The following is a 19737-nucleotide window of genomic DNA, read 5'->3' on the forward strand; positions in this document are numbered from 1 at the left end:
TTGGAATGCACAATAGTTCTAAATTTGGGAAGCTGGAATAGTAAAAGCCATCAGATAGAAAGCAGATTAACGAGTTGAGAATGGAGGCGGAAAGAGGCTTACTGAGAAGACAGAAATCAATACCAGCAGGCTGACTGAAGTGTTGCTTTGTTTGCAGTTGTGGCAAATGTTTTTCCCCATGAGGATTTGTGGGGCTGCCTGTGTGAAGGCTGAATTCCCCAGTGTATCAGCAGGGTATGGAAGCCTGCTGCACAGACAAGGAGTACCGCCGATGCACTTTACCAGGAGCTGAGATACACAAAGGAACATTGTAGCTCAGTCTGTGGTCTAAAACTGAAGTCAAGGAAATTGATCTAAAACAAAGCAAAAAAAACAGCAATACAAACACTTCCTCGTGTTACATCAGCACTGGCCTACTGGCTGAGCTATTCTTTCTAAGGAGATTGAGGAGGTGGTTTTTTTTTTAATCTTTATCAGCATCATTGAAGAAAATAGTTTCCAGTTTTTATTTTTAGATAAACCTCCTAACCCCTAACTCTGCCCCCGACACTGGGCCTTAAACCCTAAGTAAATATTGTTTTTACATACCAGTCTTTGCAGATTATTTCAGTGTGTCGAGACAACCAGATGCCGTACAGCACAGCTGTCAAACTCCAGTCCTCGAGGGACGGTGTCCCTGCTGCAACACACCTGAATAAAATTAGTAGGTCATTAGCAAGACTATAGAACTTGACTGCATGCTGAGGTGGGGACTCTAACCCTACTCAAGTAAATCTAAGTAAATTTAAGTGAAAATGTAGTTCTAAATTGCACCTCATTGCACCATGTTCATTCACTCATGAGCTGCTGTTACATGAATGAAGTGGCTGAATTGTCACCTCAGCATTCAGTCTGGTTCTATAGAGTCTCGCTAATGACTGTATTCAGGTGTGTTGCAGCAGGGACACACGGAAAAGTTTCAGGACACCGGCCCTCGAGGACTCGAGTTTGACACCTGGGCCATAGGGCAAGGTACAGCCTGGATAGTTTGCCAGTCCATCACAGGGGCAGGATTATGACTTAGACCCAAAGGGTTCAAATCCACCAGATCAGCCAGTGAACTACTTAGAACTGGGGTTAGAGTTGCATTTCAGCAACACACTAAACAAGCTTAGTTTCAGAAGCTTCTAACCCTTCAAACTAATTCTCTGACATGTGTTTTGGCATTACTTCATTCACTTCATGCTATAGAGGGAAAATTCAATATTTAGGGTTAAATGTACAGATGTAGAAAGTCATGTACAAAGTTTCCATTAAAAACATTCCTTTTCCACTGAAATAATAAAAACTAAGTTTTGGAAGTGATTGTTTCCTCCATAGCAGAAACAAACCAGGTGCTGCTCCTTCACGGAGTGAGGTTAGTAAGTATGCATTAGGGTTGGAGGACTTTAAAATCCACTTAACACTACTTGATTTGACACAGCACTTAATATGCTGGGCACTCCGAGCTAATGTACACATAGCGTGTGCAGGTCAGAGAGACAGACAACCACACACTGACACTCACAAAAACCACAAAAATACAGGGAAAACATGCAAACCCCACACAGAAAGGCCCCAGATGACCAAGAAGTGTGAATCCAGAACCCTGCAGATTCAACACTGCCCAGAGTATTAAAATGACATTTGTAAACTTTATTGCTCTTCAGTGATTTCTCCAAATTAATTTGTCTAAATTTCATTAAGATCTAATGGCAACTTTAGGCCAGCACAATTGAAACCCCATGTACAGTATTATGCATATGTGAAATGACTTAATTTCCAAAGTTTAGACAGAGAGCAAAGTGGAAATAGTTTCTGAAACCTCAGATTTTAACCACAGATCTGTTCATCTGTAGTTCCCCTCCAACTCTATTCACACAGAGTGCCAATCAGCCACATGTTTTCTGTTTGCAGTGTCCACACAAAGATAATATCAGTTGATCTTGCCCCTTTGCTCTCCAAAAGAAAATCAAAAGTTTCATTTTCCACACAGGACTTTGAAAAACATCTGATTGAAAGCTTCTATTCTCTTTGCTCCCTCATTTGCCCTCTTGAACAACGTAATTGCATAGGTCGTGACGGAGAAAGTTCCTGATTGCAGTGGACAGTGTTTGTGTGTTTTTCTGTGAGACCAGCGGTGTGTTGTATTTATCTTCCAGACAACAGACTCCTCTGTTTGGAGAAGAGTGCAGATTTAGGTCCTGGATGGTTGCATCCAATCAGCAGAATCTGGCATCACACTCAGAGTTACTCCATCAAAGGGAGGAAGCTGGTCTTTGTGGTTGTAGTTGTGTGATACTGTCTGACCACACACTAACACACACAGACACAGACACACACACACAGACACACACACACACACACACGCTTGATCTCATAAGTGCATCTGCTCAAAGCAAGGTGCCAGCATATCTCAGTTTTCCCCTCACTGTGATCCTGCCTGGACACTTCACGTTGCTACAGCACCCACTCTCCTCTTTGATCTCTCTTTGTCTTCCTCCATCAACCCTCCCACCTCTCATGCATCTGGATGAGGGCTTCTTTCACACACGTCACTCACGTAACCTTAATTTGTTCTATCAGAAATGTTGTAAATCAGCATTGCACCCTCGGTTCCACTGCAGACAGAAACATGCCAGTGACTTTATTTTTAACCTCTAAACACTAACAACAGTTAAGGTTAGGCTACTAGATTCTATTTTTTATTGTATTTTTTAATGAAAAATCTGGCACACCCGAGTTGTGCTCGTTCAGCACAACAAAATCCAAATCTTCACCCTGAATAAACTACCAGAGATCTGGTAGTTTAAAAAATAAACATTGTCACTGTAAATACATACGATGAACTTAAGATGATATTCTATAGCACAACATTAAAAACAGGATCTTGACTAAAACATTGGATGATAGGTAAGAGAACAGAATCAAGAAAAAAAATGAAGGTATAAAAGGATAAGCAGAAGGGAATGGATGGAAACCTGTATGAACATCATGTTCTTCCATAAGGAAGTCTAGCTGATTATAGTCTGCTTATGTGTGAACGTAGACAAAGCCCTAACCCATAGAGCTTATAGAGCCACTGCACCTGCTGCACCACCAGCTTTTCTTTAAAACATGCTGTTTTTACTGTGAATAATTTAGATTTGAGCTGGTTAACAGAATGATACATATGTAAAAGAAATTAAAATACTAAATGATTGTAACTGTCAGAGGCAGACTGGTCACTATTCCAGGGGACACTGGATATTTCCTGGTGGATCCTGCTATACATATTCATGTGTGTTGTCTTAGTGTTATTATCAATTAGTTTTCAGCTCTGAAAATTCAGAATTTCTTTTCATGCATAAATAATGTGTTTTTCTCTTTTTAGATGTTTTTATGGATTTGAGTTATATTAAAATACATTTCTGTTAGCATTAGGAATCCCACAACACCATGAGCCACCTTACTGCGATTCCACTTGATCAGCAAACAGTTTATGTGCCAGGTGCCAGAGTCTCAGCCACAGACTGCATGCTCTCTAATGGCTAATTACACACGTAAATGGACACAGGGAGCCAATGTTAGACACATCAATCAGGAAAAAGGAAAGAAAGCAAAGTAGAGAGGAAGAGAATAAAGAAGAGATGCAGCTGTGAAACCTGTGAGTCTGGAACCAAGTCAATGTAAACAATCACTAATGATCAGTTTTTAGTCAATGTGTGTTTATGTTTGGGTTTTTTTTTTTTTTTTTTTTATCCTTTTGCTTATTAAGCTTCAGATTAAAATCATTGGGCAGTTTGAGCTTACTATGACTCAGTGTCTGTTTAAAAAAAATCTAGTTTAATTATTTTGCCTGACCTTCTACATCCAGGCAAACCACAGCTTTGAAAACTTTGAAAATTACATTTTGATATCATGTTGTTAACAAACATATTATGCGAATAACAGCCAATCAGAAAGCGCTTGGACACATATGGCTCTACTCTCTACACCAGTATTTATTTGGCAATTAAAAATGAATTGGGCATTAGTACATTAATGTTATTTTATTAACAGGATGGAATATTGTTTATTCTTCAAAATATCTCTAGGTATTAGGATAACATTAGAGTAAATTATTATGATGATTTGGCCATGGATACAGAGAATTTTATATTGTGATTGCAAAATAAGCAGTGTGATGACTTACATACACAGAGTGACCTGGGAATATGTCCCAGCCGACCTCTGATTAAGTCGTTACAGTTAGAGGAGACTGGAAGAGTTGCAACATTCCAAAACAAGTTAAAGTAATGTCACCAGTACCGCCAAAATGGTTACTCTTCTAACTGATAAACTAAATAATTGGGGGAAACAAAATTTGAAAAATATTGATGTATGCCACCCCCCTTTGTTTTGCCAAAATATATGATTAGGGGTTGGCACTTATGGTGAATTGGACTGCAGAGGGTTAGTTACACTATCACCACAACCAAGCAGATAGAAGACACTTGTCACTGATGCCTGTCCTTTTCTGTGCTGGGGGGTCTTGCTGCTGCTCTCCCTGCCTCTGGCTTTCCACGTATGCACATGAAAGGACGGGGAGGTCCAGTGCAGGCTTAGCTAAATATAAAGTACTGTGGGTGGAAATAACAATCTGCTTTTCACTATTGTGGTTTAGATCATCGCAAAAGCTGACAGTAGCCCTGTTAGTTACGTACTTATAAATGCATCAAGTAACTTGGCTCAGCTGCTGAGTGCTAACAAAATATTGCACTTTTGGGTTAGAATCAGATCTACTGGAGTAGTTCAGTGGATGTTGTGTTTGATTCAGCAAAAAGCCATATACCCATGGCCCAGTGAACCGTGGCGTACACAACTCCCCTTGTGTGCGCTTGTTTAGAATGGGGCCAGCTGATGGGTTGTTTAGATGGGCTTCATGGTCAGTAAGCACAGACCTCAGAAAATATGACACATTTAACAGAACAGGCATGACTATATACCACTGTGACTCAAACCACAGTTCACATGTGCACTCATTCAGATATAGAGCCTTGGGCAAACATATATTTTTATCTCTCCATTCAGTTTGTTGAAAGTGAGTGAATGAATGACCCTGAGAGGCTGGTAAAAAGCAGCTCTGGCGTAGCGTCAGAGCAGGCCATAAGCCTGCTATCACTCAGACTGCTGCATCATCTGACTGCTGTGTTTGTCCAGTGAAACCTGGCATGGCCGTTTCTTGTTTCTGACAGCACAAGCTGTGATCTGATCCACACTAGGATCTACAAAAAAGGTTTGAAAGACTTTTTCCTTTAGAAATAAATCACTTTAATTCTCAAAGTTTCACAATATTAAAGCTGTATTAATAACTCACTGTGTGATCAAAGGCTCACATTACATCATAGATACTAAGACAAAAAAAATAAAAAGTACCCTTATGTAAATCTTTACTTTGGTAACGAATAAGAGAGTCTACCACAAATCTAAATCTCTGCCATGCACCGATGTCAGTGGAACAGCTAATATATTTCAGCTGCTAATTAGCTCTCGAGGGGCAGAGGTAACCACCATTTTTTGAAGTCTCCCACAGATTTCTGTTCAGGATTCTTTGAGTATCATGACTCCTCCTGCAAGAACGTCTCCAGCTGCACACCAACAGCACATGTGGCGGAAAGGTAAACAGTTTGTTGTACTGTATATGTGCACAAGGTTGGTCTTGTTATCACACACCACTTTTTTATTTTCTATGTAGTTCATGCCATGTTCTCGCATGTTGTTCATGTGTGAAAATCATCGTCATACATGCTTTTCTCTGCTTTATGTTCAACGTGTGTGAGAAACAGAGGGAGTAGAGTTCAGCACGTGAACATGTCTGTCAGTGTCTTCTGTGTATTCGTTTGATGGCTCATGCGCTCTTGACTGACCTTGAGCCTGGGGTTAAATTACTGTGTGCTCCACTGCTTCATATAGACTGAAAAAAAACCCTTTGCTTGCACAACACCCACCATCACACGTGCACAAATGCACGCGCATTTTCCCTAAAAGAAGATGAATGGGAGTGACAGTGCTGCTCACAGAGTGGTGAAAGACAATCACTATGAAATAGCTGCTGTACAGTCTGTAATGCAGCCAATCAAGTTTTAGCTGCCATTATCCAGCCATACTGCAACAATACACATATATAATCAAATACACGTCTCTGTATGAGCAAAGTGTTATATAATCTAAGACATTACATAAATAAACCCTGAATATAGAACGATCACAATGGCAATGAACTCCTTATATGAATATTATTAAAATTAATCAAATGAGCACTTTATTTAGATGTACGTGAGCTGTCTTCTTTCTACTGTAGCCCAGAACAGTCATCAAAAGCTAGTTGGAGTTGAAAACTGGTAATTCTCTAATACAGAGTAAATTTCATCCACCCTGGAACCAACGCCATCACCCTATGAATGAATTCTTCCTGTGCACAGTCCCACTGAGTTCTTTGAGAGCACAAAAACCGTGCTATGATCCACTAGGCACCCCCCACCCACCCATCAATCAACTCAACTTGGTTCCATTACAATCAAGTAGCACCTAATGTGCGTAGGGTTGCTATAGCAACGTGCCTGAAAGTCCTTTGATGTCATTTATATGCAACACAAACAACACAATGGGGGACGTCGAGGTGATGATATACCTGCTGCTCTGAGAAATGGCGGTTTTGATTTTAGAAGAAGACTCATGATTCATCCTGTGACGCCACTGACCAGCCAATTGCTTGAAACCCTGCGAAGTAGGAACTAAAGGGCAGGTACTACCACCTAATCAAAAAGCCTAAAAACCAAGTCGAGTCATGCTGAGCTGACCCAAGCAGGCACTAGTGGAAAGAGTCTATAGCAGTTATTTCACCCGTTTTTGCTGCAAGTTGCCGAATTTCTTTGGCAATTCATGATCGCTGGTCTCCATGTTGCTGCTAGTCTCTTCTGTCCGGTGTGGACTAAAGTTAAGGTGTGATAGAAGGGTACGCACTGATTTCAGTCTTCAACTTCTCACCACAAGAAGACTAAATGCTAAATACTGGTCATTTAAATGTTAAAACAGGTCAAGTCTTGAACTTGACCCATCCAGAATATAGAAGATAGAATAACCAAGAGGAACCAAAGCAATTTGCTAAAGCTGCTAAAAGCTCTTTGGAGCAGAGCAAAGCTGAGGGATTGTAACACGGTTAATGTTGTCACCACCAGAAGTGCGATTACATGTAGTCATTTGTTATCTGATGCTTTAAAAACATTTATAATTTGAGCTTTAAAAGCAAGCTGTAACTTTTGTGCCTTTTTAAAAATTAGACCTTGAGGCCTGAGCTTTCTGTGTTTAGTCCATGACAGTGTGAGCTTCCTGTAGCTGGCTGACATAACAATACAAATAACAATCGTACATCTCAGAAACTTCAAACCAAACTTAAAGAAGAGCTCTCAGCAGTCTAACATGTCCTTTAACATATTTAACTAAATCTGAAGTTACTGTGGACAAAGCAGCACCGTGAATGCTTACTCTTTACTTTTCACAGGCTTCAGCACAGTTTTAAGAAGAGTTTAGAGTTAAAGCACACTTGATAGGGACTTGACTTAAGTTGTGTCAGGAACAAGTGGGATTAGCTTAAGAGGTAGCAACCCAGACATTCCCCCTGCCTCCATGTCCCACAGTGATAATCAATTCTGCCAGACGTCTCTGTGCAGTGTTGTGTTAAGCAAAGTCGAGCCTGAATGACTTGACACAGGCTTGTTTATGAGTCGGTGTCCCCCTTTTATCAATGATGAAAAATCAAGCATTGTTGTGCTTAACATTTGTGTGACATATTACACAATACTTGTAATTAGAAATATGATGTCACATTCTCGCCGCCTCTTTGTCTCCAGGCTGAAGCCTTAATAAAGATGGCATTTTGTTTGCTTCCATCCCATCTATTCTTGTTTTTTCAATCAAGGCTGACTAGACTACAGTCGCAGCCTTCTGTTCTCTGCTACACATTTCCATCACTTTGTTCATCTCCCATCGCTCTTAAATTCTCAGTTCACATCTTCGATGATGAAGATAAATGCTAATAAATGAGATAAAACTGACAAGACGTGTGACAGAAACAATAAATCTCTTTGTACTCTGCTGTTTTCTGTTACATGTCACCCCATGTCCCCGTGTCAACAGTAGCCCCACTGTATTCATGAGTGAATAGCAAAAGTACTGAGGTCAAACAGGTCAGACTGGCCTATTGTAACCCAGGCCGACATGGTTTGTGCTGCACGTGTTAAATGTCATAGAGGTTGTTCTGTTTCCTTGTTTATCATATCCTCTAATTCATTTAGAGTTTTGCTTATTTTTTAATCAGTCAGAAGTTTTAATAAAACAGCAAATGTGTTTGTAAGAGCTTTAGTATTTATTTTAAAATTAATTCTTCTCTAGGCAGTCAGCTGATGGACATTCCCAGAACCTGCATCTGACTTCCTAACAGATGAATGTGCTTGGAAAACCTTAACAACCGAGCACATGAATTGCTTTGGCCTCTTTGGCTAGTTTCCCCTTTCATAATAACTCTATAGTGGGGAAAGTTTGTAAAACTTTATAATAGTTAATAATAAATATAATAAGATAAGATAAGATGACCTTTATACGGAGCCCCGCAGGGGACATGGGAGAAAAAAAAAATTAAGACGGACTTTTGCGAGATCTCGCAAAACTAACTCGGGATCTCGCAAAAGTTTTGCGAGATGTCGCAAAACTTTTAGCCGCATTCTTCGGATGCTGGCTCGAAGCCGACCGGGAGGTTGAGGCACGATGTGCCGGGAAAGTGGTGTTCCTCCCGGCTGTAGTAGGTCTCGACCTCCCGTTAGCTCCGAGCTAACGGGAGGTCGGCTAAAACTTTTGCGAGATCTCGCAAAAGTTTTGCGAGATCCCGAGTTTGTTTTGCGAGATCCCGAGTTTGTTTTGTGAGATCTCGCAAAAGTTTTGCGAGATCCCGAGATAGTTTTGCGAGATCTCGCAAAAGTCCGTCTTAATTTTTTTTTCTCCCATTTCCCCTGCTGGGCTCCGTACCTTTATTAGTCCCACAGGTGGGAAATTTGTCTTGTTACAGCAAAAGTGCAAAGTTATGTAGCAGAAATTAGAAAACACTGGAATGCAATAAAATAAAATACTATATACAATAGAATAAAATAGAATAGAATAATATATACAATAGAATAAAATAGAAATACAAATGCTATATACAACTGAGTAAGAAATATTGGTGAGACTTACAGTGAGGGGCATGACTACTCTGACTTATGTGGAAACAAGGAGCTGTAGCCACTTGCTTCAAGGCTTAATTCAAGTATCACTTGGACTGTCCAACTGTGTTTGTGGTCCTTTCTGATTAGTAGCTACAGCCACCCCACAGAAAACTCCTGATTATGATTATGTAACGGACTAAAAAAAATACCAGTCACCAAAACTAAGGCCTTACCACAGGTGACAACATTTGTCACACAGTTCGATTAAAAAGACAAACTTGGTGGTACTGTCAAGGACCCTGGGTCTGTGGACCCAGGGTTCATGAGTAGCTTGTGGAATTGTGTATATTTGCTGGTCCGTGGTGCTTGTGTCCCTCGTTTCCGGGTTTGTGTGTATAGGTGTTTGTGTGTGGGTGTGTGCGTGTTCCGGAGGACCGGTTTACAGTAACCGCCAGGCCTGTCAACCCTGTGTCCCGGGTGTGTCCCATTGGGAGGCTGGCCACACCTGACGAGGATGATCTCACACACCTGCAGCTCATCAGGATCTTCGGGGGAGCTACTTAGCAGTGTGGCTGCGTTTCTCAGCAACTGTTTGTAGTGAGTGTGAGTCTGCCGCATTGTTAAGGTACTTATGCATTCATTCATTCCTCTACAAATGAGGGTAAAAATTTAGCATCAGCAACCTAAAATGAATGAAGGGATTTCCTTTTTGCTGCATCTATTTAGACTGTCTACACCTGTATAGCGGCTAACAGGGCACGCAACATGTTAAGTTAATATCCTTACAACAGAGGTGTGGACTCGAGTCACATGACTTGGACTCGAGTCAGACTCGAGTCATTAATTTTATGACTTTAGACTTGACTTGAAAAAATGTTGTAAGACTTGTGACTTGACTTGGACTTTTACACCAATGACTTGGGACTTGAATTGGACTTGAACCGGTTTACTTGAAAAGACTTGATATTTTACCCCAAATATAAAATTTAACATGCATATTATATGGAGATTGAAAATGTGACGTCATTCACGGGTAGAACCGCAAAGGATTCTGGGAACTCGTGGCAAGAGGTACTAGCGCACGCAGGCTTTCAATTAAAATCAGTCACACAGCGATAAAAAGAAACACAAAAATGTCAAGAAGCTGTTGTATTATTAACTGCAATAGCCGGTCGCATGACAGCCACGGGAAGCCGACGGGTAAAGAGATCGGTTGTTATCGGATTACGTCGTTGAAGAGAAATTGTTCGAGCCATGTTTCCGAAGTAACAAAGAGGCGACTGGATTGCAGCCATTCAAAGATCAAATATAACGTCCCAGAACCCTCCAGCTCACAGGTTAGTCTGCTCCAAGCATTTACACAAAGGTCAGTCTGCTGTTGTAGTTAATGCGTCATTTTTCTTAACATAATTAGTGATATAGGTTACAAGCAAGTCTGTCGCTGAACAGAAATTGTCGCGCTATGCTCCTTTATTTATTGTGCATAAATAGTGAATTGTCCTGACACAATATTGCGTTTCGCTTCTGTTATTATGGTACATTGACAAAAACATATGCTTTTATTCACAGGGTAAAACAGGTTTTTTGTATCACTAATTGCCCAGTACGATTACAGCATACAATATTATTGTCACTGCTACATTTCTGTGATGCTACCAGAAATTATTTCCACTACTAATTAATTACCATTGAGCTCAAAGGTCCTATTAATAAACGGTTAACGAATGTGTATTTATGACGACAATTTGTGAGACCGGTAAACTTATGATACGTACGATGGTCTTTCGTTCTACACGGTGCATTTCAAGGTCCTGCACCCATCCGTCGGTAAACTGTACCTGGGCTTGTTGCAGTGACCGGAAGTTACTAAACTTCATGAGTGTGTGCACTCACTCCAAGAACCGTATAATTATAAATATGCATATAAATATGCTACAATGAGATAGCTGACTTCATCTAACTAGCAAATGTTGTCCAGGCTACGTTGGTGATACAGTTTTTTTTAATGTGTATGATATTTTTTTCATGCGATTTTAAAGCTGGTCCTACAACCGCATCCAAGAATAACATGCAGCTTATCTCAGAACTGTCGGTGAAAATTATTCTTGGAGCTAGGTTTAATTGAGCTGCATTTTAAAGAGGTGCAATTTCACAATTTGTGTATATTTTCTAAGTTCACTATTTTGTCATGTGTTGAGAAAAACACAGATTTTAAAATTACATGGTCTAATATTTACATTTAGCATAACTGCAACATTATTTTTTCGTTTGTTTTTTTTAAAGACTCGAAAGGACTTGAAATTCAAAGTTTCAGACTTGTGACTTGACTCGGACTTTTACACCAGTGACTTGAGACTCGACTCTGACTTGCCTGACATTACTTGAGACTTGACTTGAGACTTGAGGATAAAGACTTGAGACTTACTTGAGACTTGCAAAACAATGACTTGGTCCCACCTCTGCCTTACAAAGAACAGGGAACGAGTGTCTGCACTCCACCACGAACAACAATAAAGACATAGATCCAACATAAACCATCCTGCTAGCTCAGGTTTGCTGTTAACTTAAAGATATGGAGATTTCACATTGACTCAGGATTCAGACTGAAATGTGGTATCATGTGATGCAAAGTGCAGCATAAATAAAATGTCTCTCCAAATAATTTAGCTGCCAAACAGAAAAACAAAGGGTATAAGAACAAAGAAGAAAAACTAATCCCAGACTATAAAGAATAAAGGAGCAGCGTCACTGAAAGGCTATCATGCTCAAACAAGCTCAGCTCAGCCTAATGGACATTTGTTGTGACTGAAAGCATGAGAGATATTAACTTTCAGATTAGAGCTGCTGGATGTGATTTTTAGCTTTATGGATCTTCTGTTTCTTTCAGTTTGTATAAGCGGAAAAACAAACTTTGGTTGTGAAATTAACACATTTTAAAGGCAGAAACAGGGATCGTGTTTCAGACATTCACACCTGTCAGACCGCCTCACATCACCTGGTGTGTGTGATTATTCTGGTGTTTTTGAGACTCTTCCCTCAGGTTTTAGCTTCTGGTCAGGTTTCTGACAGGAGCAGCTTGGTGACTCACAGCTTACTTTACACCACAGAGGTGTCTTCTACATGTCTGTGTGTGAGCGGGCACCTAATAAGCCAACGCAGCTGCAGCACTGTAGCAACTTCTGAGAAAAAGCCCTGCAATTATCCAGAGTGTTCAAATACAAAACTGAGCTCACAGTTTAAAGTGTTTATCCTCCTGAACAGAGAAGGAAGCAGATCCTGGATGTCCGTTTTCCCATGCCATCACCGAACCCCCCCCCTCGAGAAGGAGCCTGTCACAACAATTGCTTTTGTCCAACATTCCTGAAAACAACAATTATTCTTTAAAAAGCACTGGCTGCCTGAGATAGGATGGATCATTTAAATGAGCTGGACTGCTAGGCTGCGAAAGCGCTGCCCACACACCTGTGACAACTATTTGAAGCGTGATGGGTGTGAGTGAGGTAAGAATGCCCAGCAACACTTTACGTCCTTTAGGGCTTTAAAAAGAAAAAATTAGTGTGACCTTGGCAGCAGCAGCAGCAGCCAGAGCTGCACATGCTGCAGTACGTGGTTACTGCCTGTGCACATGACAGAATCTGACTGTCTGCGAATGCTAGTGAAATTTGACCATTTCATATATTGACTGTGTGTTATAATGCTCACAAATGCAGTCATGCAGTGCTTTTATCTAACATCCACACTCTCTCTCTCTCTCACACACACACACACACACACACTGATAGATGCATCAGGGGCAACTTGGGGGTCCAGTATCTTGCCTAAGGTTACTTTGACACATGGACTATAAAAGCCAGGGTTTGATTCACCGACCTGATTGACTTGACCGTGCACTCTACCACCTAAGCAGTATTGAAAATGGCTGCTTCACCAATAGAACAAAACAAAACCAATCATCGTGTATTGTGCACCTTGAAGTTTCCTGTACTAGTCTGGAAGAGTAACACTATGTTAAACAAAAATCAAACGGCAGACGGTGAAGAGTTTGTCCCTCGAAGAGGACCATCATCTGTTGTTTGGAAATAATTTGGACTGAGCACAAGTGATCAAGAACAAATCATATGCAGAGCGGTCTAGAGCAACACAACTGATTTATTCAGCTGCCTGGAAAGCCACCACAGGCTGCAGTATAATTACTGCATGAAAGCAAAGAAAAACAATGTAAGGTAACTAATGTGAATGTTACAACATCAGCTCAGGCTTATATAAAGATGAGCCTGTGCAGCTGGTTTTACAATCCATCCAGCTCACTAAGACACAATGAAATCACCAAGCAGTCAGATTTGTTTTGGCCAAAGACATCTGTCCATTAAACACAGTGAGGAACACGCTTCAGGAAAATGGTCAACGTACAGCAGTCATACAGCTGTTGAGTGCTTTGATATGGGTTTTAGTCACATCCATAATGCAGGCACAGTCAACAGAGTGAAAGACTTTACATTGAGCTTCTAATAGATGCACGTAGGTCAGGTGAAGACATACCTTGTTTGCCTACATAGATGTTTAAAATAATTCAATGTGGTGCCATTTCACAACAACATTTGCGTCGAGGCAGCTTTTACTGAAAGGCAAAGGGCCAACAATAATATAGAGAACGCTCCAACCATCAGATGGCACTCTGCATTTGGCGACTGTGGGAAGGAAAAGCTCCTTTTTAACAGGAAGTAACCTCTGGAAGGACCAGGCTCAGAGAGGGCCAGCTTTCCAATGCGACCAACAGGAATGGAACAGAATCTAAAAGTGAAAACAATTCCCTGTTTTTGATGCAGTTCTTCTAATTATATTTTTACACTTTTCTTCTAAAAGATAAAACTGAATTTAGGTGAATCAGTGTCATCAGTTTTATGTGATGCAACAATGTATACATTACCATGAATGACACCCAAACATGGATGTGAAACCAGTGTTATGTGGAATAAAAACGTTTTTGTCACTGAACCCATTGCATAATCTTGACAAATGTTTATCATCTTAATATTAATAAAAAATAATTAAGATAATCATTTTGGCAATAATCGTGCAGCACTAGTTCAGCCCTTTTAACCAGTAACATATGGCTCTGCACAGTGACAGTGCAAAATATGAAGACATATCCATTTTTCACCTAATTTCTCATTCCTTGGAGTCTGTTATCACTTAAATGAAAGCTATGAGTTAATTTAATTTAATGTTTTTGATTGCTGTAGGACAAGTATGCTTTAGTCAGCCAGCTGAGGCCACCATAGCTTGGATTATGCATAATAAGAAAACAGAATTCAGTTGACTGCTACATGCAATTTACTGACAGTTTTCAGTTTGTCCACATATTGGAACATTATAACACTTTATAAAATGTGAACATGATTTATAGAAGATTGTATTTAAAGGTCCCACCAGCAGCCCAGCATTCATGCGAAGCCACTTGCAATATGATGCACATTTGTGGTAAGGATGTCAGGCAGTTCTGCTAGTTTATGATTACAAATGTACTATTAAAGACTGACAAATGATTTATGAGAACAGCGAGTAAACATAACTTTTTGTACGTCTCATGGAAAACAAAGAAACAAAGTGGTGAAGTGCCACGTCCTGTTTAAACAGGTTACACGAATGAAATACAGCCTTTGTAATAATGCAGACACAGTAAAGACAAATGGAGTCTCAGGTGACGGACACGGTGGAAATATTTGCACAAAAGATTCTGGCTTGCTGGAGCATTTAATCTTTTAATGTTTCATCACATTAGTTGCGAGAGAGGCCTGGTGCTGTGTGACAGGCAAGCCATCTTCCATTTGGTGTGTTTGACCAAATGTTTGCGTGTGTTTGTTCATCTCAGAGCTGGTGCCATGGCTATTGTTGAATACGATAAGGTCTATCTTCACATTATCATGGCTGAGTGGGCCTAGAGCTCTGTAATTAGGAACTCAATAATAAGCTGCTTATGTAAATATTACTATTGTGCCTCAGCTGCACACATGATGATGATTTCCAAATTATACAAACCTCTCTGTGTGGCAAAGTGTTACTTTAAAAAAACCCACAACCACATGACGCATGTGATAATGTCATCTGAAACGGGAAGCTGTCATGAGGCTGACAAAGACTAACAGAATACAAAAAAGCAGGAGCAAATCTTGTGTTTGGTCTGTTGGATTAATCCTGGAGCGATGGGACAAATTCAGTGTTAAACACTTGAAAACTAGAAAGAAAGTGACTGTTTATGCAACGTCACTTTATTCACATCCAAGCTGCTGTCTTGCATGCAGACAGGTGAGCCTTCACATCCCGTTCAGACCCCTCTGAGCCACTGCTGCTACTCTTGCAATTCATTTTTGCTTGACACATATGCAGTTAACAAATACAAAAATAAGCATGTTTGCCAGGTAAGCTGGAAACTGCTAATGGGAGTTTTAGAACTACTAGCTAGCCAGATAGCCAGTTAACATTCAAATTGTAACCTGATAATCTATTTTACACTAAAGAACCCTGCAAAAAGCTGTCTATGGCCAATGTTCCCTCTAATTTTTCATGTGTCTGAGCGAACACACAAACTCGCTGAACAATCCCGTGGACCACTGTGAGCAACAGCAGACGTGTGCACTGTGGTCACGCCAGCATCGAATCCATCCAAGTTACATGTTTATTAAAATCATCAAATTACAGCATTTACATTTCTGTTAGACTACTTTTAATTAACTGCCTTAGCCCACTTACAATGAAAATGTTAAAAAATCTTGTTCATGACGTGTATAGTATGTTAACACTATTGGAAGTAAAAATAACTTGAACTCCAATTTTGAAAACACAACTTTATTATTATTATTATTATTATTTGCTCTGACTTGTATTATGAGTCTGAGTCTGTGGTCTGGGAGAGAGTCCTGTAACTCTGTCTACAAAATACAGAATATAATGACCAATGTTGGGCAATTAATTATTTAGTTACTTCTTTAAAAAAGTAACTGAGTTATGCAAACAACAAAGTTTCTTGCAGCTATTTTTTAAATGCAGCCAAGGTGTTTTTAAATAAACATTTCAAACTATTTACAGAACAATCAGCTGTTCTGCATCAAATTTGATGCCACACAGATTATTTGTGCCAAAAAATAATTTCTGTCCACTATGAGATGAAGGAGAACAACAGCCTGATACCTGCAGGCCTGACAGCAGCAGATGTATCACTGCTGTAACACCTGTAACACTCAGCAGTCGCCTCATTGTTCTGACACACACAACAAAACTATTGACTACACTACACACTAACTACACAAGATTTGTGCTAAACGTCGCAAATCTCTCACATCTCAAAACACTGCCGTCACTCCTAAAACTTCCCCCCTTCCTAAACAACTAAGTGGGATGTTGCCATATCATTTTTTGATTGGTCCACATAGTACATTTTTCCACCAATAGGAAAGGGTGGAGTTTTTTGGTTTGGTTTTTGCTCACAGGTGGAGAGAGCTTTTGAACGTTTTCCTTATAAAACGCAGTTTTTACCGTTTCTTCCCGCAGTAAATATAAACAACGACAATATTCAGGAAGAAAAACAAACATTGCAAATATTTTTATCATAACTCTGGTTTTACGTGGCCAATCAACACAATTTAAAAACTGGTATAAAGTCCACACTTTTTCTGTCAATTGTTCCGTCTGTCCTGCTCACATCTCCAATGGTTGTACACGTTGTCATTAACGTGGCTTCACTCCACATCAGCCACGCCGCTTTGCTAGCTAAAACACCGGTGTCGGCACATAAGGACGCTGTCATAGCCTGTCAACGACGTTGATTAGCTGCGTATATACGAATGTGAATCGCATTATTGGCAGGACTATGGGATAAGGTGGCATCATTCTGATCCCATACTGGAGCAGCCAGTCACTTACTGACTAACACTGCAAAACAGAATTGTTAAAGTTTTAATTTTCATTTCAATTCAGGTTGGATTTTTTTTTTTTTTGTGCGGATTTTTTTTTTGTGCGCAACACAGATTTTCTGTGCGCAGAGACCGTGCCAGCAGTGCGCAATTGCGCACGCGCGCAGCTTGGAGGGAACATTGTCTATGGCTACATATTTATGTTCACCAGTCACTTTATTAAGCACCCCTGGCTACCTCTTGCTCAAAAGCTAAGGTCATCTGCTAATCGGAAGGTTAGTGGTTCCATCCCTGGTTGCTCCAGTCTGCATGCCAAATATATTTTGGCAAGAGGAAAAAGTGTTTGTGTAAATGGGGGAATGAGGCAAGTTGTGTAACCAAAATGTCTCAAAGAGATGAAATATCTTCATGCACCTAAAAAGGAGTCCCGTTGCCTTTAACTCAACCACTTAGGATTATAATGACCTGGATGGCTTAGCAACAAGTTCAAAGATTCACTTTTGGTTGTGTTTTCACACTTGCTTGCAGCTCTGTGTTCAGTATATTTTGGTCCTGAGTGGCTTTTTAAGGTTACCCATAATGGCAGCTAATATCCACACAGCACTAAGGTACCACAGTAGGCAGCAAGCTAATGGTAACGTTGGAGTAACTTTAAGTCCTGCAGACACTACTTTGCTATTTTGATATAATCAAAGCCTGTCAAACATGCCAGGCCAGCTTATAGTTGCTGTCCAGAATAAGGGGAGATCAGTTATTGCCAAACTAAACATTTGCCAACTGTATGTCACTAAATGCAGTTGCAGAAAAATGAAACTGAATTAAAGTCGAAGCTATTTGATGCCTGCGAAGACTTTAAACTATTTAATAATGACTTCACATTCTTAGCGTGCTCAGTATGCAACACTTAAGCAGATGTAAAACTTCTCACTAAAATGTTACAGTCAGTTATTTTCGTGATGCCATAGCAGCAACGCTGCAGACTTAACTCTGCATGATTCAACAACGTGTGACAATGAAGTGGAAAAGAGAAGCTGGTCTGCACACACATACACACACATCAGACGCACAATTACACCTGCAGGCCCTTATGGGCAAACAGTGCAGTGTGTACAGTGTTTGTAGATGGATCTCTGTAAATTGGGGTGAGGGGTCCTTATTACATCACAGCTATCACTGTGTCAGGTTACATGTGAGTACTAATGCATGAAGCTGATCACAGAGAAAAGACCTTGAGGGGAGAGGTGGGAGTAGGCAGGGATTTCAGATGTTATTTTTGTAGCAGCTACAGTTATTGTGCAGACGTACAACTTTAAGAAAAATGCTTCCTCATATCAGTACCTGTTGTACTTAGAGCATGTTATGTAATAGCAGCTTTTATTATGTGTAAACAGTCTCTAAGTCTGACCTTGTATTTGCACCAGACAAAGCGTCAAACCGAAACTGGCAACTTATGTGGCAAATTACAGCTACTGAATGAGATATTCAGTGAGGTAAGGAGGATTTCTAAAGAAAAAAGAAAAGAAATGTAAGTATGCTTTCCCTGAACCCCTGATCGGTGCTATGAAGTCTGTTCGCCTTTAATAAACATTGTGAGTGGATGTTGCTGCAGCAGAGCTACTTACTTACAGAAGAGCAGAGGTCATCTACACACACACAGAGGATGAATGGATGGATAGATGGAGGGAGTGAGAGGCGAGGTGAGGAGGGGATTTGAGCAGCCTCCTGCCTCCTGTCTCTCAGGTTTCTTCTCGCCTTCCCAGGTGTCACTCACAGTCTTAAACAGAGATAAATCCACAGGATGTAGGCAGCTCTGCCACAGTGATGGACAGATGACTTGGCAGGGTAAAGAAACTGACCAACCTGTCCACCAGTCCTTCTGACAGCTCACCCTTCCACCCTCCCTTCCGTCCTCCACGCAAAGCGTCGCTTCACTGGCCAGATAACAGGAAGGACTAAATAAAGACACAGAAATACAGTGGAGACAGCTTAGGAGAGGAGAAACTGCTGCTGAGGAGGGCTTTTTAATCAGCCTGCAACTCCTCCCCCACCAATCTCTGACTTTGGCCCTCCCTCGTTGGTATGGCGACTGCCAATTACCACTCGGGAAAACACGAGCCTCTGCCTCTCAGCCCTCCCCCTCCTCCCCCAGAGCCAGCCTGTGGTGTTGACAGGGCGCACACACTAGCGTGGCGACATCTATGAAAGCATGTGTATGTGTTTCTGTGTGTGAAAGAATGCATATAACAGTGCATATTTGTGTGTAAATCTGAACATGCACAGTATCCTTGTTTCTATGTACTGCACATAAAGTGTCTGTGTGCGTGACTCCAACTCTTTAAGGAACAAAATGAAACACTGACCACCACAGTGAGGGGATTTAGTCAATCTGTCATGCTGTGGGGAAGTTTTGCTTTGGGTCTACTTGTTCCCTTGGAGGAAAGTTTCAGGATGTTCCTCTAAATGCTCACCTGTAATCGAACATTTCTATAATAATTGGTAATAAAACACAAGATCTCACAGAATGGCTGATGAGCATAAAAAGTTATGTGTGCAGGGCACAGATTTTACTTTTTTGTTTGCCTCATGTCTTC

The 19737-nt window shown here is 40.6% G+C and overlaps 1 protein-coding gene across 2 annotated transcripts in view; it reads right to left on the bottom strand.

The window, feature by feature from the left end:
* cdk18 (cyclin dependent kinase 18) overlaps positions 1-19164 on the bottom strand; it is a 69267-nt gene extending 50103 nt beyond the window's left edge. Inside the window, exons 1-2 of one of the 2 annotated variants that reach the window (XM_085455684.1) lie at positions 19007-19164; positions 18769-18920 (exon numbers count right to left, since the gene is read on the bottom strand). The gene's annotated coding sequence lies outside the window, so the exon portion shown is untranslated. Of the gene's footprint in view, positions 1-18768 lie in introns of both variants that reach the window. The other variant, XM_085455683.1, reaches the window with a different exon arrangement.
* Positions 19165-19737: the final 573 nt, after the last annotated feature.

This window comes from Copadichromis virginalis, linkage group LG5, assembly GCF_057382275.1.
Source record: "Copadichromis virginalis isolate Kocher_CV1m ecotype Utaka linkage group LG5, C_Virginalis_male_GT1.1, whole genome shotgun sequence".
In the NCBI taxonomy this organism is placed as follows: Eukaryota; Metazoa; Chordata; class Actinopteri; order Cichliformes; family Cichlidae; genus Copadichromis; species Copadichromis virginalis.